Source organism: Balaenoptera musculus, chromosome 3, assembly GCF_009873245.2.
Source record: "Balaenoptera musculus isolate JJ_BM4_2016_0621 chromosome 3, mBalMus1.pri.v3, whole genome shotgun sequence".
NCBI lineage: Eukaryota > Metazoa > Chordata > Mammalia > Artiodactyla > Balaenopteridae > Balaenoptera > Balaenoptera musculus.
The window spans coordinates 51817159-51838958 of record NC_045787.1 but is presented as its reverse complement, the minus strand read 5'-3'; the positions used below and the strand labels follow the sequence as shown (position 1 = coordinate 51838958).

General features: G+C 39.1%; 1 protein-coding gene across 1 annotated transcript in view; it reads right to left on the bottom strand.

Moving 5' to 3' along the window:
• The window catches only part of MAST4 (microtubule associated serine/threonine kinase family member 4), a 568903-nt gene that overhangs the window by 441171 nt on the left and 105932 nt on the right, over positions 1-21800 (bottom strand).

The following is a 21800-nucleotide window of genomic DNA, read 5'->3' as shown; positions in this document are numbered from 1 at the left end:
GACTGGTTAGTTGTGTAGTCAGAGAGAGGTCATCTACCAGAAGAATTAAGAACATGGACTGTGAGGCTAGACTGCCTGAGTGTGAATCCTGGCTCCTCTATTTACCAGCTTGCTGAGTAATCTTAGGGCTCTGTGCCTCAATTTTCCTATCTGTAAAATGGGAGTATCAAAAGTATCTACCCCATGGGATTATCATGAGGATCAATGAATATATATATATATTTTTATAATATATGGCATTTATAAGAGTAACAGGCACATAGAAATAAGTTTTAGCTATCATGATTACCATCATCTCCAAGAGAGAACTAGGCCACATCAAAAAGTGACTTAAATCATTAAACTGTAACCCTAAACTTATACAGTGTTGTATGTCAATTATATCTCAATAAAACTGGGGAAAAAATTAAAAGATCTGCAAAAAAGAAAAAAATAACAAGAGGCCATGTAGTCCAGGCCCCATTTCGAAGTATTCAAATCTAAAATGAGATGACCAACCTCAGATTAAAACCTCAGTTCTAATTTTCCACTGGCCTCACCAGCGTCTGTGGGGAGAGGTAAATATTCACAACTGATCCACTAATAAAAGCATCACAACATTCCCTCAAAAGAGTCATTTCTCCCATAATTGTGAAAAAGTTGCAATAAGAAACACAAAACTAAAACATAAAAAATTCTATTGAAGATCTTGATCCAAGTGAATAAGAAATGCAAAAGAAATTAAAGAGGATAAGCAATTAACGCCAAACTTAATAGCCTAAAATATTATTTGATCATTGCATTCTGTATCATGTCTAGCTTGGTACTCAGCATTTCCCAAGGCAGGAGGATGAAGTAATTATGGAGAGAATGCTCAGCATACACTGGTTATTTTCAATTCCAAACTAACTTTTACCCACTGTGAGTGGCTTCTCCTACTCATATTCCATGGCCCTATCAGTCCCTGCCCCTCCTTCTCCACCAGACCAACACCAGCAACACATTAATACGTAATCAAGAAAGGAAAAGGGCTGTTTGAAGCAGGAGAGCTGAGTGGCTTCTAGGTAGGCTGTGTCCCAAGAGCAGGAAGGAGTCTTATCTTTTGTGATGCTACAAGGAGGAGGCTCAGGCGATGCAAACAAGAAAAAAAACCTCGAGCCAGACCAGGAGAAAGAACAAACGAGAAGCAAGGAGCTCCCTCTATTGTAGACTGGTTCAGAGAAGTAAAAAAGGTAGAAGAGGGACAATGTGTGGAAAGATCCAGATGGAGAAAAAGTACACCAGGGGCAAATACTTTTGGATGAATCCCACCAATTCTGGGATTTCCAAATTCTGTTTCCAGTCAGAAGTTATTTTTTATACTGGGCTCCTTGGTTCAAAATTTAGCATCACAGTAATGCAAAACAATTTTCCTAAAAGTACTGTACAGGCCTCACTAAACGAAAACAAAATAGAAGCAAATTCAACCTATTTTCTGATGGGTTTTACTTCTCTATAGATACATTATGTAGAAAATACTCAAAGACATAGCTAGTCTATGTTTCTAAAACATAACTGTAACAACTTCTCATTATTTTTTCAGCAAAAACCATCCTGACAATATTATCAAGATGTTAGTTCTTCTGAGTTCAATCTATAGATTCAGTTCGATCCCAATCAAAATCCCAACAAGTTATTTTGTGTAATTGATAAATTGATTCTAAAGTTTATATGGAGAAGCAAAAGACCTAGAATAGCCAACACAATTGAAAGAGAAGAACAAAGTCAGATGACTGACATTAACCCGACTTCAAGACTTACTACAAATTAGTGTGGTATTGACAATAAAATAGACAAATAGATCAATGGAACAGAACAGAGAACCCAGAAATAGACCCACACAAATAAAGTCAATTTATCTTCAACAATGGCACAAAGGCAATATCATGGAACAAAGATAGTCTTTTCAACAAATGGCACTAGAACAACTAGATATCAACATGCAAGAAAATGAATCTGACCCAGATCTTGAACACTTTACAAAAATTAACTCACATTGGACCACAGAACTAAATGTAAAACACAAAAATCTAAAACTACAACACTGGAGAAAACCTAGATGAGCTTGGGTATGGTGATCACTTTTTAAAAACAGTACAGAAAGTACAGTCCATAAAAGAAATAATTGATAAGCTGGATTTCATTAAAATTAAAAACTTGTCTGCAAAAGACAATGTCAAGAGAATGAGAAGATAAGCAACAGACTGGGAGTAAATATTTGCAAAATGTAACAAATATTGTTCTGATGAAGAAATGTTATCCAAAACATACAAAGAATTCTTAAGACTCAACAATAACAAAATAACCCAATTAAAAAAAGTTGGGGCCAAAGATGTGAACCCGGCAAGATATACAAGTGGTAAATCAGCATATGCAAAGACGCTCCACCTCATATGTCATCAGGGAAATGCAACTTAAAACAAGAATAAGATGCCACTACACACCTATTAGAATGGCCAAAATGCAAAACACTGACAATACCAAATGTTGACAAAGGATATGGAGCAACAGGAACTCTCATTCACCGTGAGTAGGAATGCAAAAATGGTACAGCCACTGCACAAGACAGTTCGGAAATTTCTTAGAAAACTAAGCACACTCTTACCATATGATCCACCAATCATGCTTCTTGGTATTATAAATATAACAAAGGAGCTGAAAATTTACATCCACACAAAGACCCATACACAGGTGTTTATAGCAGGCTTATTCGTAATTGCCAAACTTGGAAGCACTAAGCTGTCCTTCAGTAGGTGAATGGATAAACAAACTATGGTACATCCAGATAATGGAATATTTTTCAGTGCTAAAAGGAAATGCACTATTAAGTCATGAAAATGCATGGAGGAACCTGAAATGCCTATTACCAAGTAAAAGAAGTCAATCTGAAGATATTACGTACTGTATGATTCCAACTATCTGATATTTGAGAAAAGGCAAAACTATGGAGACAGTAAAAACATCCGTGGTCACCACAGGGTAGGGGAGAGGAATGAATAGGCAGAGGACAGAGGATTTTTAGGGCAATGAATATGCTCTGTATGATACTATAATGATGAGTACATGTCATTACGGGCATACCTTGAAGATATTGCCAGTTTGGTTTCAGACCACTGCAATAAAGCAAATATTGCAATAAAATGAGCCACATGAATTTTTTGGTTTCCCAGTACATATAAAAGTTATGTCCACTCTATACTGTAGTCTATGAAGTGTGCAATAGAATTATGTCTAAAAAACAATGTACATACCTTAATTTACAAAATACTTTATTGCTAAAAATGCTAACCATCATCTGAGCCTTTAGTGAGATGTAATCTTTTTGCTGGCGGAGGGTCTTGCCCCAGTGTTGATGTCTGGTGGCTGATCAGGGTGGTAGGTGATGAAAGCTGGAGTGACTGTGACCATTTCTTAAAATGGACAGCAGTGAAGTTTGCCGCATCAATGGACTCTTCCTTTTAAGAAGGATTTCTCTGACCCAAAGAGGTAAATCCATGGAGACAGGAAGCAGAGCAGTGGTGACCAGGCACTGGGGTGACAGGAATGAGGAATGACTGCTTAGGCGGGGGTGGGATTATCTCTTGCGTTGATGAAAATGTTCTAAAATTGTTTCTGGTGTTGGTTGCACAAGTCTGTGAATATACTAAAAACCATTGAATTGTGTACTTTAAATGGGAGAATTGTGTGATATATTATCTCAATAAAGCGGTTTATAAAAAAAAAAAAAAAAGAAGGATTTCTCTGCAGCATGCAATGCTGTTTGATAGCATTCTGCCCACATTAGAGGTTCTTTTGAAATTGCAGTCAATCCTGTCAAACCTTTCCACTGCTTTATCAGCTAAGTTTATGTAATATTCTAAAGAAATTGCCTTTTTTAGTGACAAAGTACGTTTTAGTACTACAAATCTTCAATTTGTAAAAAACGCAGTACCTGCGAAGCACAAGAAAACAAGGTATGCCTGTATACATTTGTCTAAACCCATAGACTATATAGCGCTCAGAGTGAACCCTAAGGTAAACTATGGATTTTGAGTGATTATGATGTATCAGTGCAGGTTCATCAGTTGTGACAAAGGCACCACTCTGGTGGGAGATGTTGACAAAGGGGAGGCTGTGCATGTGTAGGGGCAGGGGACATATGGGAAACCTCTGTATCTTCCTCTCAATTTTTCTGTGAACCTAAAACTATCCTTAAAAAAAATAGTCTTTAAAAAGAAACCATCCTAAATTTGGTTTATTCCCAAATTTTCAAAGGGTATTCCTTGGAACTCTTTTTCTTTGAGATCTTAATAGAGGGAAACTGAGTCAAAGTTAAATCCATTTGGAAGACTTAAGTCAACCAAAGGTAAAACTAAACAGGCTTAAAACATTTCACATGTTCATCCGCAAAGTAAATCTCCCAGCAGATCCACTATTTCACCAATTCATTTGATAAAAGAAACCTTTTCTCCTACAGGGGTATCTCTCAGGACTCCGTTCCCATAAACACACTTTGGAAAATCCTCGATTACAAATAAAGGTCTAAAATGGGGATCTAGCAATGAGTTAACTTCTGAAGCAAAGCTGCCAGGTTCAAACTATGCTCTATTCTTTATGAAAGATATATGGCATTCTATTACACTTCTAGGAGGGGTCTAAGTTGGTGCAGCAACTTTGGAAAACTGTTTGGCATTAACTCTAAGGGTTGAACTTACACTTACCAAATGACTGACTCCTAGAATACACAAGGGAAATGTATTTGTGATGCGTGTGTGTGCACACACACGCACGCGTGCGTGCGTGTGTATGAGGCAGAGGGAGATATGATGACACAAGAGGCGATGTGAAGAGTAAGCAGATATTGGAGTGATGTACTTTGAAGGTTGAAGAAGTGGCCCAAAGCCAAAGAATACAGATGGCCACTGGGGCTGGAAAAGACAGGGAAATGGATTCTCCCTCAGAGCCCGCAAAAGGAAGGAGCCCTACCAACACCTTGACATGAGCCCAGAGAAAATGATTTCATGTTCTCACCAGCAGATCTGTGGAAGAACTAAGGCGTGTCATTTTAAGGCACTAGCTTTGTGATACTTTGTCTCAAAAATAACAGGAAACTAATGCAATGGGATACCATACAGAAATTAGAAAGAATAAACTATGTTACATACAACAATAAACACCATTCTCACAGAAACAGCATTTGGTAAGTGAAGCAAGACACAATGGCACATACTGCATGATAGCATTTACATAAAGTTCACAAACTAACTAACTAACTAATGCACAGGGTTAGAGGTCAGGACAGCAGTGATTGATGGGAAGTGGCACTGACTTGAAGGGAGCTGAGGGGGCATCTGAAGTAAGAGTCTCAATAGGTGCTGGTTACACAGGCCTATGTACTCTAAGAAAATTCAAAGTGTGCACATATAATACGTATACTCTTGTCTCCAAATATTATCCATAAACAAAAGGGTTGTTTTTTTTTAATCATTAGACCCAAATGACTCACAAAATAAGTGCCTCTTGGGGAAGCACTGTCTGGGAGCAACCCCAGAGCTTGGCTGTTCTCACACAGTGAGGGAAAGGAACCAAGATAAAGAGGCCACCGACCAGACCCAAACAGTCAATACGGAAACAGGAAGAATGAGGTCTCTGGCAAACAAAAATAAACCAGTGCTTCTAGCAGAAGGAAAACGATATGCTTCTGCAAATAGAAAGACTCCATACCTAGAATTCTTTTTTTCCAAAAACTCAATCTATTACTTTATATTAACCAAAATAAAGTAAGAATTTAGTAGAGAAGTTCCAGTGGACCCACTGGGCTCAGGAAGATGCACAAGGGACTGTAGATTCATGTCTAGGGAAGAAAAATAAAGGGGAACGAAAATGATCAGTGAGAACAGCCCTGCCCACCTAACAAGGTCAAGACGCTGCTACAGGGTCCTTCTCTTTTGTTCTTAGCCAGTGAAAGAAGAATAAAAGTATGACTACATTGACCTTGACATGGTATATATTATAAAACATAGCAACACCCTATACCACAGTAGAGTTTAAAACAAACATATAGTATTCCCGTCTGAAAAAAAAACAACCGCCGTTGCTTCCTATAGCAAATCAGATGAGAATGAATCTGAATGGAAAGCCACATCGTTTCTATAATTAAAATGAACAGATCCAGAGGGAGGTAGAAGAAACTAAACTAGAAGTACTATAAGCAGGGCGAAAGCAGAGATGAATCACACCAACTCCACAAGGCCTGACTTCAGAAAAGGAGAGAGGCTGCAGAAACCAGCACTTTTCCCTTCTGTTACATCAAGCTACACGGTGGGCAACTAGCAAAAGCCAGCTCGAAAAAGTAAGTCACTAGATTGAAATAGTCCACAGTCCACATGCTTGTATGGCACCAACTTTGGTGGCACACTTCATTTTCTAAAGCTTAAAATTGCTTTACTGCAACACCCAGAAGAGTGGAAGGAGGCTCAAAGAGGTCAGGAATCACTAAGCTAGTAAGTCACCAAGTGGGGATTTTCAAACACTCTGGTGATTCTTCTTTTCCACATTCAGCCTCTGGTGCAGGAGTGCCAGCATTCATATATTGATATGAGACTGGTTTTAATATCGCACTCAAACATCAAATTCAGATGTAAAATGAACATTGCACACCTGGATCTCAACTGAATTCATTTGAACTTCACTGAGTTTTCATTGAATTCATATAACTGAATATAAGTTCAATAATTAAACCTAAAAGAGAAATAGATAAATAGCCAAAATGTCATTCTTTTTGGCCTTAAAAATGCATTTTGAAGCTTCAATATCCCTGAAGGTAACATAGTCAAGCCCAAAACATACATTCTCTGAAACTTATAAGGTGGCACAGTGAAAGATTTTTAAGCTTCAGAAAACTGAGACTTTTTTTTTTTTAATCTAAGAAAAATCAAGATGTCAAAAACAGCTAAATCTGGGTAGTATCTGTGACATTCTTGGTGCTTTTCTGGAAGTGTGGAATGTTTCATAATTTTAACAGAAAAAGAAAAAAAAGAATCTTACAGAAAATTTCTATCAAAACAGCCACCTGCAAAAAAATGTTTTGGGTGCCTTTGGAGAAAAGTAACAGATATAAAAGAAGGGGAACCCTAAGTTTGAAAGTCCAAGTCCTAATTAAGAAAATGATATGCTTTCCATCTGCACAACCTATAATTATCTCTCAGTGTACATTCTTATTAATATCTACCCATTTTCTCATTATTTTTAAATGTCAGCATTTTTTAACGTTGTGTTTCCCTCCTGAGCATTTATATTTTTTGAAATACTACCACCACACCAGGAAATAAATTCGCCTATGGTCAAAGGAAATGCATGGAAACTGAAACTCAGCTTTTGGGGATGCCATTGTTGTTTTAAATGATTAATTGCTAATAAATGGGGTTGCAACAGACAGCCCATCTAAAACCTTAATGATGGCAAAATGTGCAGCTCACTATCACCAGGGGAAAATGAATATTTTCCACTCATCAACAGAAGGCCAAGTTTACACAAAGCAGAAAGCCAAGAGCAAGCAGGATCCTGATAAGAAATCTGGAACACTCTACAACGGCTATCACTTGCCAGCCACTACTTTTTTTCCTCTGTAGAAAAGGAACTAAAGCTCAGAGTTCAAGTGGCTTGCTAGAGTCAGTTAGTTAAATGGATTCCAATACCAGATTCTTTGTGTAATTATGCAATTCTGCCTTTACCAACAAAATTCAACATGCCTGAGAGCTTACTGAGATTGTGAGAGGCCTATTCACACTCTCATTTCATCCTTAAGCCATCTGGTGCTAGAGATATTAACCCCCATACCACTTCACCAATCAGGAAACTGAAGGTCAAACAGAGCTGTTTGACCCAAGCTGGTCAGACTTTGGTGGTTAAGTCAAGACACCAATCTTGTCTTCCATCTTCCACACTCTTTTGACAAATAATAAAAGCAAGAATGATGCAGAGACCACACAGTGTAATAAAACTAAGACAGGCTTTGCAGAACTGGGTTTGAATCCCACTTAGTAGCTGTATGGCCAGAAAAGTCATTCCATTTCTTTGCATTTCAGTCTTCTCATCTGTAAAATGGGTCTATCAGCACCATCCTCTTCCCTGGGAGACCTAGAATCAATGTGTAAAGGATCTGGTACTTACAGGCACTCAAGTGGTAGCTGTTGGCTACTGTCAATAACCCAGGTTCTGTCCTTATAGTAACTCTTCCATAAAGCACACTACAAAAAGGAATCAACCTTAGGAAATCAACACAAAAGAGTTCCACTGATTAAAAGAGTTTGAAAGGCACTACTCTTTATCACACTGTATGCCCTTGGTCTCCATAACTCCAGGATCTAACAGTTTTTCCACTGATAGGGACTGAATTATGTCTCCCACAAATTCATGTGTTGAAGTCCTAACCCCCAGTACCGCAGGATGTGACCATATTGGGAGACAGGGTCTTTAAAGAGGGAATTAAAGGTTAAATCCAATATGACTGGTGTCCTTAAAAGAAGAGGAGATTAAGACACAGGCACAGATGAAAGACCACGTGAAGACAAAGGAAGAAGATGGCCATTGACAAGCCAAGGCGAGAGGCCTCAGAAGAGACCAAACCTGCTAACACCTTGATCTTGGACTTCCAGCCACCAGAAGTGTGATAAAATAAATGTCTGCTGTTTAAGCCACCCACTCCCTGATACTTCGTGAAGGCAGCCCTAGCAGACCAATACACCCACCCACAGCCATCCTCTCCCCACTTGCAGCTCAGCTCAGGAGGAGGAATACCCAGCTGTGCCTCCACCATCACCACATAAGGTGCCAGGAGATTCGCTGGGCTCACAAATGAGTGGCAAGACGGAACCTGTTATGTACTAGCCATTCCAACATTTACAGCCCACGAAAGGACAAACTTTTTCTAGCACTTTCATCATTAGTGCCTACTTCCAGCACTCCATGAGGAGGGACTGGTATTCAGGAACAGAAGAGCCCTGGTCTCTTACTGGTAGCTTCTTAAGAGAGATGGGGTCTCTTCAGGTTTCCCTGGAGGGAAACAAGTTAAGGCACGAAAAACGGAGCCTTATTGTCTGAATGACCAGGAGCACCACGATGCTTTCAGAGCTATGGTTGGTGTAGTTACAAGGAAAATTCACAGTGGCATTGAAAGGCTAACACTGCATTTGTCGTTTCTCGACTTTTATCAGATTATGATGAAATTGTATTGTTATTACTACGATTATTAGACATTCAAATGAGGCCTTAGAGCAAAGTTTCTTGTGGCCCAAACATTCATTAGACAAGGAGTAATTCAGCTGTGGCTCTTCATAAATCTAATTCAAACTGCTGGATCATCCCCAGAGAACTAAATCCCCTTTTCACATAATGGCAATTATTCAAAATGCCTGGTTTGAAGAATGAAATGGACTACCCGAAGATGAAAAATGTTTATGAATCATTAGTTTGAGGGTTTTATCTGATCATTTTAAAGAACAAAAAAATTACTATTTCTTTCTTCCATCATTACTCGGATAGAACACACATTTCCCTAGAAAATTCTACACTTTTGCAGAGTATCATTCAGTGAAAGAAGTTATGAACAACGTTCATTACGACAAGTCATAAACATTCCTTAAAAGAACACATAGCATAACATGTCTTATTAAGCTCAAATGCCGCCCCCCTTTTACAACGAATTTAAGTTAAATTTCGAGTTACAAATTGCACTGCCATTTCACACGGCATTATGAATAAGAGGTAGGTTTGGGGCTTGGCTCTGTCCTCCAACTCACCTTGTGATTTTGAGTTCTCTCTGCCCTGGGCACGGATTACAGTCACCATCACAGACAGAGATTAGATCATGAAGGTCTCTGTGTTCCCCTAACATCCTCTGTACTGGTGAAGATGGAAAGAACTCCGGGGAACAGTAGAGCAGTATTTCTCGGAGAAGTCCCCTAAAAGACTCCACCAGAGTGGAGTCTCGTTGAAAATGCAGATTCCTGGGCTACACCTAGATTTATTAATCTTAGGGCCTCACCCAGGAATTTTCACATTCATCATGCTCCCCAGTTGATTCTTCTACGGAGTACAGTTTAACCCAAGGCAGCATAGAGTATCTGCCAAGGCCAAGGGGCTGTGGAATTGGACACAGCCGTTTATAGCACGTGTGACCACGGGTAAGTTACTTCACCTTACTCAGCCTTGATCTCCCCCTTCCTGTATTCTAGAGACAACAACAGTACCTACCTCGGAGAGGGGTTGGAGGATGACACAAAATAATCTATAGAAAGCTTTCCACACACTGCCCAACCCACTGCAAATATTCAAAAATGTTAGCAATTATTATTATGATATGCAAAAGGACTTTGAATTTATTAATTTTGATTGAGTGACCAATTAACCCTTCATTACAGCAAAGTGAATATTCTAAGGGAACCATGGAAACGTGTCTTCTGATTAAAACTCTGAGAGCTTTGAGCACTCAGAGTTTAAATAATATTTAATGGTAAATGCCAGGCATATGGCTGTAAGAACACATTCTGAAAATGCAGTTCTGTAGTCAGCTAGGTTTTCATTTCACAGCATCACAAATGGGGGTGTCACAGCAGACACGGGGGAACCTGAAACTGTTTCTGTGAAACATTATTTGTCTTTGCTGCCCAATATCACACAACAGCATTCGACTGTATAATTATGTATTTGGCTCAGTTTTTTTTTTTATCATTTATATCTTTTGTTTCTATCTTTAAAAAAAAAATCCCTATATACTAGTAAAGCAGAGATTAGAAACCCACCTGGGACTTCTGTAGAACTGAAGCAGCACATATATTTAATTACCGAGAGGCTTCTGGCATTATCATTCTAAACATGCTCATGCTATTCCCCATTAAGAACCGAAAAAAGGAAGCTACAGGGAAATGCAGACAGCACACAGTAAGTTTAATCTTCAGATGATCTCAAATGAATTTGTGCAAACAGAATTACAAATTACTGCACGTAAAGAAAAAGCAGGAAATCTGCCCCTCCGATATCCACTCTCCAGAGTCGGCTTCAAGAGCATTTCTGAAATGGGTCCTCATCCAAAAAACTAGGTCCCCAGAAGAACCATGGTGACGGTGGCAGGGCAGTTTCTATGCCTTGGTGGGCACCAAACAGTCAGGGCTTGATCCTATACCAGAAAGCTCCAGAACCCTCATGCTGGGCTGAGTGACCCCTCCTCCAGGGCACCCAGCACACTGAAATACATGAAATTTCCATTTCCCTGGAAGATGGGAGATTCTTACATATAGGAAGAGAAGACAAGACACAAAAGAAGAAAACAGAGGAGTAGTAGGTATACACAATCCAGGCCTGTAGTCCAAAACTGGGGCATAATACTATAGACGGGAGTGATGGTTATTAATGGCTACCTATTGGTGAAAAGTTCTTTCTTTACTGCCATGACTAAGTGCTTTGCATACACTACTTAACAGTCTTTGTAACAACCCTTGAGGTAGTTGTTAAGAGCCCTGTTTCACAGATGAGGAAACAGAGGCTATACACTTGGCACTTAGTAAGCACGCAGTACACTGTCAAATGAGTTGGACCAACAAGGTAGACTTTTAGAAGGATGACTTTGGCACTCTAAACAGACATGGCATAATAAAACGAGATAGAAATGGTTATACGAAAAAAAATCAGGTATTCAAGAAGTCTGTGTCTTAATCATAAACTCTGGAACACACTAGCCCAGGAACAAAACAATAATGTTGATGAAAATTAGTCCATTTGAGCCTTCTGGCCTCTTCCACCATAATTAATCACTAAAAACACAACAACCAACCTCATCCACCCACAGAATTCCTGCACTTTATATAAAATATGGACAAGCTGATGGTGTTTGCATGTGTTCATGCTTCAGATTCCTATAAAAGTCTGTGATTAAAAATATTACAGTCTTTGTGTTTCAAGAAAGCTCGTATTTTCTGATTGCCTAAGGAGTTCAAACTAGAGCATAGATAAACACAATTTTTCCCTGATTTGATCTTTTCTACACAAAATGATGGCTATTTCTGAACTTTGGACATTTCTAAGAGTAACAAAACCACTCCCTTGGATGCATGAAACAGGGAATGATTGCAAATAGGCATGAAGGATCTTTGAGAAATGATCTAAAATTAGATTATGGTGATGGCTGCACAACTCTCTATATTTATTAAAAACCACTGAATTGTACACTAAAAATGGGTGAATTTTATGGTATATGAATTATACCCCAATATAGCTGGTAAAACAACTTCTCTCCCTTGCTACATGCCTGTAGAATTCACCCTGAGAGAGCAGAATCACTGACTCGAAAAAAAAAAAGTTCTGATTCCCTACCCCACTTCCCCACTCCCACCAGGGATCCAACTTATTTAAACCTTCACATTACTCAAAATGTAAAGGGATTTTTTATGAGAATGATCGTACTTCTTTCAGAGACTATATAATACCTTCAAGATGAGAATGATAATACTTCCTTTAGGTACTATGTAATACCTTCAAGATTATCCTGACTTCTTTTTAATAACTTTTTTTTTTAAGGTGTCATTTTTAAGGTCGCTTATGCCATAAATGCTGTGCAAAATGAGCTTAAAATTAAGAACATTTGTCATGTCAGTCTTCGTTCTGAAGATGTTTGCTGGAAATCGAGCCTTCCTCAAGACACCAAAGGAATCCTTGATGGCTAGGAACTTACCCACCTTTCCTTCACCTATGAGAAGACACTCATGAAGGGTGAGAGAAATGAGGTGATGAGCATTATGCCAGCCACCCTGGGGAAACCACAAGGCTGTGCATCTAATCCATAGTGCTTTCTGGCAGATCTACCCTCTACATGTATCCAGATTCTGGTCACATGTCACATGTCTTGGTTGAAGCCATAGCTCTCTCCCTTCTCGACTCTTGAAACAGCCTCTTCACCGATCTCCCTGCTTCCATCCATCTTCCCTGTTGTCTACTCTCCACACACCAGCCAGCGAGATCCTCCAAAACTTCAAGTTGTGTCCTGGGTCACTCCTCTCTGATCAAAACCCTCCATTTGCTCCCCATCTATTCAGTATAAAAGTCCAAATCCCGACAGCAGCCTCAAAGCTATGCCTCATTCAGTCCCTGATACCTCTGATTTCCTTTCCTAATGTTCTGTCCCTCACTCCACTCGATCCACACTAATCTCTTTCTTCACACACACAGTCCTACCTCAGGGCCTTTGCACTTGCAGTTCCTCTGCCTGGGGGACTCTTGCCACAGATGCCCTACAAGTTGGACTGTTCACTTCATTCTGCCCTCCCACAACCGTCACCCTACATGAAAAGCCTTCCCTGACCAACTTATCTAAAATACAACCTCCCCACCACACACACCCTCCTACCCTGCTTTATCTTAGCACTTAACACCATCTGACCATATGTAATTATTTGTGTGATGCCCATCTCTACATTCCCGATACCTGAAGGTCAGTCCATGAGAGGAAAGACTATCTTCAGAGGCTTGTAGACCCATAGAAGGTTCTTCATAAATTCTTGGTGGTAGTGAGTGAATTTTTTTTTTTAAAGTTAATTCTATGTCAGAAAGGTGAGAGTCCACTTGGGATTAAGATGCTCTGCTTTGTACAAGGGTAGTTACATATTCCCAGCAGCCAGATACTCCCATCTCCTTATGGAAGAAGAGAGGAAAGGGCCAAGAAGAAAATCAACATTAGGGACTTTTTCAATCATGAAAATTTCTAATTCTGCTCCTGGAGGTGGCACTCACTAAGGACCCACCAATAATCTGGGCAAAAACCGCCATCCTTCAAAAAAAACTTCCACGTAAGAAATATATTTCAGTGATAGAAGAAACAGATAAAATTAAGTTGCATATAAAAGTGAATGAAAACAAAAATAAGTCAATACAACAGTCTGGTATATTCTCAACTGTATGTAAATTTAATTTTTTAATTGTTTTCAACTTGAAAAGTCAATTTTTTGGTACAGCAGAGTCCTCTGAGAGCTGAAAACTATTATTTTAGGGCATTTTTCACTTTTTTTTTTTCCAACAACCACCCTATGAGGTAGGTATGATCACCATTTCCATTTGGTAAAAGAGCAAACAGAAAGTTTAGGAAAGGTTAAGTGACTTGCTCAAGGCTGTGAAATTCTAGCATCAGGACTTGTCCTTAGTCCTTCCATTTCAAATCCACTATTTTCCCCATTATTTATATGTTGTTTTTACTGAAAACCAAGTTTTAAAAAAGGAAAAACGGTCTTTGAAGTGAAGCCCTAACTGAAGAAATATCTAAATTCAAATAGCAGTGGCCTTAAGCCCTTGAGAAACTCAGTGGTGCCAGATCATAAAATCAAGGTCTAATGTACCACAAGAAACTGGAGAGGCAAAGACACAGTGACTTGTCTATCATAAGATACAGGTGCAGGAAAATCATTAAATGAAACCGAAAATTAGATCTAAGAGGTACATACCACCGTAAGGAGATACATAGTGAGGTACCTTGCTAATTATAAAATGGAACAGAGGCAAAACAACACAAAAGAAAACACAGCCAGTACCACAAGATATCAGGCATAAATGCCATCATCTCTCAAAATAAGTTTAAGATAAATTTAGAGAAAAGCAAATTGTACAATTAAACTCAAAGGTCATGCAAATTATTGCATACATATCAAACCTAGGCAGAAATAGCCAAGTTTTAGTCACTGAAATTCAAACTTAAATTAACCACCATTTGTTGAAATACGTTTAAAATATGCACTAGTAGTGATTTCAATAGAATAATCATTAGTAGTGATAATCAATAATTCTTTTAATAATTATTATATTAATGATTATATCTATGATTAATAATAAATGTACATTATAGTATAAGTAGTAATATAAATAGCATTTACAATGCAACACCAAAAATTAAAGATATATTTGCTAATCAGTCTTAAATCATTCCCAAGTTCTACTTGTGAATATGTAAAGACCTAAAGGCCATAAATTAACCAATCTGCTTTGGAAAATAAAAGTATTTGAACTTGTTATCCAGAAATTCTATGCAGTGTGTGTGTGTATGTATGTGTGTATATGTACGTGTGTGTATGTGTGTGTATGTATGTGTATATGTGTATATGTATGTATGTGTGTACGTATTGTGTATATGTATGTGTGTATGCATGTGTGTATGTGTGTGTATGTGTGTGTATGTATATGTGTGTATGTGTGTATGTGTATGTATATGTATGTATGTGTGTGTGTATGTATGTGTGTATGTGTATGTGTATGTGTGTATGTGTATGTATATGTATGTATGTGTGTATGTGTGTATGTGTGTATATGTATGTGTGTATATATGTATGTGTGTATGTGTATGCGTGTGTATATGTATGTGTGTATGTGTATGTGTGTGTATATGTGTGTATGTGTATGTAGGTATGTGTGTATGTGTATGTGTGTATATGTATGTATGTATGTGTGTCTGTGTGTATGCATATGTATGTGTATGTGTGTATATGTATGTATGTGTGTGTATGTATATGTGTGTATGCATGTGTGTATGTGTGTGTATGTGTATGTATGTGTGTGTATGTGTATGTGTACCTGTGTATATGTATGTGTGTATGTGTACGTGTATATATGTGTGTGTATGTATGTGTGTGTGTGTATATGTGTGTATATGTGTGTATATATGTATGTGTGTATATGTGTGTATATATATGTATCTGTGTATGTATGTGTGTATATATATGTATGTGTGTATGTGTATGTGTGTGTATGTGTGTATATGTGTGTATGTGTGTATGTGTGTGTATGTGTGTATGTATGTATCTGTATGTATGTATCTGTGTGTATGTATGTATGTGTGTGTGTGTGTGTAAATGTGTATCTGTAATTTTTTTCCCCCACAGCCTCATTTCCATACAGGGAAAGCACTTGCTCACAGTTTTGCTTCACATCACAACAGATGAATATTCAAAGGCAAAAAGCCAATGAAGAAGACTGACTTTCATGCAGGAGAGTCTTTAATCCAGGACAAATCAACTAGAAAGCACACTTCTCAATGTCCTAAATCGCTAAATGGTCTACATAAGAATTGCACTAAGAAGTTTAAGAAGACAAGAAATATCTTAACTGTTGACAAGCTTTCCAATAAGCAATTTTTTTCAGCTTCTGTGTGACTTTTTGGCTTATAAAATTCCGATAGGCTATCCAATTTTAACAAATTCTAGCAAGATTAACACAAGACATTCATGCACATCATATCACAATCTAAGGCTTAGAGGATTTTACCAAGATTACAGACAACTTGAACACTAAAGGAGAAACAGAACAAAAATTTGTACGGGGTTAGGATGGAGACAGAAACTATTAGAATTTCCCATTATAAAACAGCAACAGACAAATTTCTATTAAATATCTTGGTGTTAAGAAACACAAAGGTAATATAATTCTGCTTTTCAAACTACAATTTATATTCTCTCTCTCCCAGTAGAGCAAACACAGAAAAATCAGTTTCCATTTGAGTCCCAACACCCTAATGCTACATGGAAAGAAGGGAGGGAAATAGCTATAAGGCCAACAAGTTCAAAAAGAAACCAGGCTACAGGTAAGACCAAAAATAACTGCAACAGCATCTATTCAGCATCTATCATATTCCAGTTTCACAATCACAGCTGCACCACTAATTGATTTCTTCATACAAAAATATGTGTTGAACTCCTACCATGAAACAAGCACTGTTGATGGAGTGGTGACCAAGACAAAGTGCCTTCAGAACTTCTGCTCAAATAGAGATGGATGACCATCAGCAAAAACAGCTGTATCTCAGAGGACATGGGTTCTCTGAAGACAATACAGTAGGATAATACACTCAGGAATGCCGGGGCCTGGGGGTGGGGGTGGGGGGATGTCCTGCTTCAGCTAGAGCCGTCAGGACATTTCCATGAGGAAGTCAATATTTGACTGAGAATTAAAGGAGGAGAAGACGTAACCACAACATCTATGGCAGACAGCATTTAAGGAAGAAATAACAGCAAATTCAGAGACTGAGGTGAGAGCTTGGTATTAATGAGGGAAGAATAATGGCCAATGTGGCTGAAGAGACCTTGCTGGGTTGGGGGAGGGGGGGCAGAGTGAGAGAAGGGGGTTGGATCACACAGGGCTGCCTGGAGGTGGCAAAAAGAAGTTAGGTTTTATCCTGACTGCACTGAGAGCCATCGTAGCAGATTTTAAGCAGAGAAGTGATGTGACTGAAGCTTGAAACAAGCATATGTTTTAAACAAGATGCAAGCTAATGAATGAATGGAAGATGGAATACGGGAAGGAAGAAGCCAAAGCAGAAACATCAGTAATGTGCAAGAATTCAAGTGAGACAGGTGGTCTCACTTGGTCAAGGTCATGGTCAAGGGTTGTGACAGTGGAGGTGGTGACAAGGCTGCAGCTTAAAGGTAGGGACCACAGAATGTGCAGAGCTTGGGTTGCAGATTTTAAAAGCACAGGGGAATGAAGAAACCATTCACAATTTGGGGGGCTGAAGGTACACGGTGATGCTACTTTTGAGATGAGAAACCAAGAACTCTGTCTTGTGCTTATTAGTTTACCTATTAGATATCCAAGTGGAGATGCCAGGCAGATGGTTGGACCATGAATCTGGAGCTCATGGGACAGGAAACACCACCTCACAGGTATGTTCATAGTCAAGGGACTAACTAGATCACTTCAAGCAAATGTCTATATGGAGAAGACAGCCAGGGACAAAGTCCTGAACTATTTCAACTCTTGCTGATGGAGCAAAGGAGGAGGTCCCTGTAAAATGGGGAAGAAAAACCAGGAGTATGTGGGGTTCCAGGAGCAGAAAGAAGACAGGTGGGTGGGTAGGGATGGACAATGCAGTGGAGAATAGAAGGTCTGAGGAGAGAGAAGGGCAGGTGATGTGACACCATCGTCTCAGGAAATGGGAACAGCAGAGGGAGGAGTAGCAGAGCTGAGATTAGACAGTGAGCTTGGTTGTATGGTTGTCTCCAGAACACTCAGCTGCAGGTACTGAGGGGGAAGATGCTTGGATTTTGCAAAGTCAGAGCTTTGTGTTAAGGCCAGTTCACTGGGGAAGGGAAAGAGATGGGCAAGGGATTGGTTGAGAGTCCAGATTACATACTCTGAGTTAGGAGGGAAGCCAGGCCATAAGAGGGCTGATAGACTGCAAAACAGAGGCAGAGCCGGTGTACTGGAGGCTGCCAAGCAAAAGTGAGGGTGTACGTATGTTGAAGGATAGGAAGTGGTGGTGGTCAGATAATGGAATATTGGAAGTTCAGATTTTGGAGGTGGCGCATTATTGGAGTTGACTTGGCCTAGGATAGCAGTTCTTAAACACTTTTGTCTCAGGATCCTTTTGTATTCTTGAAAGCTACTGAGTGTCATATCTATTATATATTATTATGGTTATATCTGTTAATAGTTACCATATTAGAAATTAAAGCAGACATTTAAAAATACTAGTTCATGGGACTTCCCTGGCAGTCCAGTAGTGAGGACTCGGTGCTTCCACTGCCGGGGGATCTGGCTTCAATCCCTGGTTCCGAGAACTAAGATCCCGCAAGCCGCGAGACACAGCCAAAAAATAAAGTAAAATAAAATAAAAATACTAATTCATTTTAAAATAAATCCAATACATGTAAACATAAATAATATTCTTATGAGCAAATAATTGTTTTTTCAAAAAACAATGGAAGAGCACCATTCTTTTACCTATTTGCAGATCTCTTTGATAAAAGAAGAAAGCTGTATTGCCATATCTGATTCTTCATTCAATCTACTGCAGTATATTGTCTTGGTCGAAGTATATAAAGAAAATTTGGCCTTGTACAGATATATGCAGTTGAAAAAGGGAGGAGTATTATAATAGCCTTTCAGATAATTGTAGATATTATTCCTCAATATTACACTAAACCTCAACAAGTGCTAGTTTCTTAAAGGTTAGTTGCAATAGGAATATGAAACCATATCTCTGAACAGTTCAGACTCTGTAATACTATATCCTTTGGTTTTTCTTGCACGTCGAATGGATGGATCTTTTATCCATGCAGAATTTTGTTAAATCATGTTTCAGTCATTTGGAAAATACTGCTTCTTTACATTATACAGATTTTCCAAAAATTTACACATCAGAAAAGTCTTTAAGTTTCCGGGAAGTTTTCAAGCTCAGGGTAGTAGATGTAAGTTTTCCAAAATTCTAATTTTCACTTGAAGGCTTAAATTTATCACTGGTAACAAATACAATCAATTGATTTTCCTGAAGTGGCAAGTTGACTTCTTTCAAGAAAATGTCTGCCAACTAACCAAGTCTGATAACCACAATTCTTCTGCCAGTCATGTTTTCAAGCCAAAATGGTGTTCCATAGAGGAAAAAAATGCCTAGTTCAGCTCCCAATTCAAACAATCACACAGGTACTTTTCCTTGAGACAACCACCATATTTCACTCTGCAGAGATGCTTTGTGCATACTTCCCATTTCAGCACACAGAATAATAAAGTGTTCTCAAGGGTTGAGATATAATAAAATCAATACTATTTTACTGTTCCATCAGTAACATTCTTAAGTGCAACTGGCATGATTTACTGCAAAGTGAGAGTGAAGAAAACAGTAATAGCTCGTACCATTTGGTGCTAAGGTGCTAGAAGTTTCACTCACCACTGCTTTTGCCCATCAGTGCAAACATCAACACAGTAAAAATAATGTCTTAGTATTATTATGAAAACAACTGTGGCCTTGCAGACCTTTGAAAGGGTCCAGTGGATCCCAAGATGTCCACAGATCACACTTCAAGAACTATTAGCCCAAGGCATGTCCACGAACGTGTGTGCGTGGCTGAACTCAGAGGGAGAAGAGTTTGTTGGATTGAGGAAGCCTAAGACCTGAGAGGCCCAAATGTTGACATGACCATCATGTGGGTGCTATTGTTACTGAGAAAGACAGGAGTATTAAGGGAAAGGGAAAAAAAAATAAATGAGGAGATGACACTAATGAATGACTGGTTGAGACTAGGAAGACTCTAAAACCTGTAAGGGGTACTAAAGCCTGATGACATGCTTCAAAGAATTGCAGATTTTCTAAGGAGAAAGAAGGAACAATAGCTTGGAAGTGGCAATAACAGCAGTGAGAATACCTTCCCCACTTCCAAGCTCTGACAAATGTGAGGTAAGGGAGAGGGACTCCTAGCTGACAGAAACCAGTGAGGGGTGGGCTTCTGGCACACCTTCACTGGCTTCTCTTACCTACGGCATGGTACTCAGATCCACACCTTACAGTCACCCGGGGAGCTCTTTAAAAACAACCAAGCTTGGGGCTCCACACCAAGAAATTCAAATTCAAAGAAGTCTGGGGTGGGCCCTGGGCAACTTATTCTTTCAATAGATCTCCCTGATGATTCTGATGCTTAGTCCATGCTGAAAACCACTGTCAGGTGGTAGAAATGCCATTTGAAACTTATTTCCACCTCTAAAAAGCCTCCACTCCAGCCAACTTAAAGAGTGTGAGCTTTCCCCCAAGTATGCACACATACCATCTACCTTACCTAAAATATTCTATCCCTACCTATGTAAGCCTTATCCATGCCTTCAAGGTTGGAGCAAATCCTTGTTTAAAGCCTTTTTGTAATCATCACAACCTTGGTGAAGGCCTCCTGACCTCCACTGTACTTGCCAGCTTCTCTTTCCACAGTTACACACCCTTGTGTTATTGTGCTATCTCTAAATGTACTATGGCCCTACCTGGATTGAAAGCTCCTGGTGAGTCGGGGCTGTATCTTAGGGGATTTTATAGCATCTAGCACTGTGTTTTCAACAGTGGGCATTTAAAATATGTGATCTAAAAATCACATTTTGCTCATATTGTTAGTGACATTTCTTTCATATTCTTGTGATGGAGTGAAAATAAAACACACATTTGGTAGTTCAGATATTTCATTCCCAAATCAGGGTCTTCCTCAAAGGGCTTCACTTATTAAAAGAATATGAAAATGAATAATAAAGTATTTTATAGCTTTCATTTTCCCTGTAAAACACATTCACACATTTTAAAATATTTTAATCTTGGATTGTTTTAAAATGTATTACAATTATAAAGTTATATTACAGGCATCAACATTTGTAAAATTTTCATACTTCATATGATTGCAATACTGATCTTTAAAGACTGTTGAGAGGGCTTCCCTGGTGGCACAGTGGTTAAGAATCTGCCTGCCAATGCAAGGGACACGGGTTCGAGCCCTGGCCCAGGAAGATCCCACATGCCACGGAGCAACTAGGCCCGTGAGCCACAACTACTGAGCCTGAGCTCTAGAGACCGCAAGCCACACTACTGAGCCCATGTGCCACAACTACTGAAGCATGCGCGCCTAGAGCCCGTGCTCCGCAACAAGAGAAGCCACGACAATGAGAAGCCCGCGCACCTCAACGAAGAGTAGCCCCTGCTCACCGCAACTAGAGAAAGCCCACGCACAGCAACAAAGAACCAACACAGCCAAAAATAAATAAATAAATAAATTAATTAATTATTTAAAAAAAAAAAAAAAAAGACTGCTGAGAGCGAGGCAAAGCACAGGATATGAAACGTTAGTAAGGAAGTCCCAAGGGAGGCTAGCTGCTAACTCCACAACAGAGGACCTTCAAACTTTCAGTCCCAAGAACATGTTCAACAGAGCAAGAGACCCACTAGTCCCTAGAAAAAATATCCTGTGAAATCTTGTAACCTTTGCACTATTGTGGCTAGTTCATTTGGGAGCTTCTTAATTCAGTGAAAA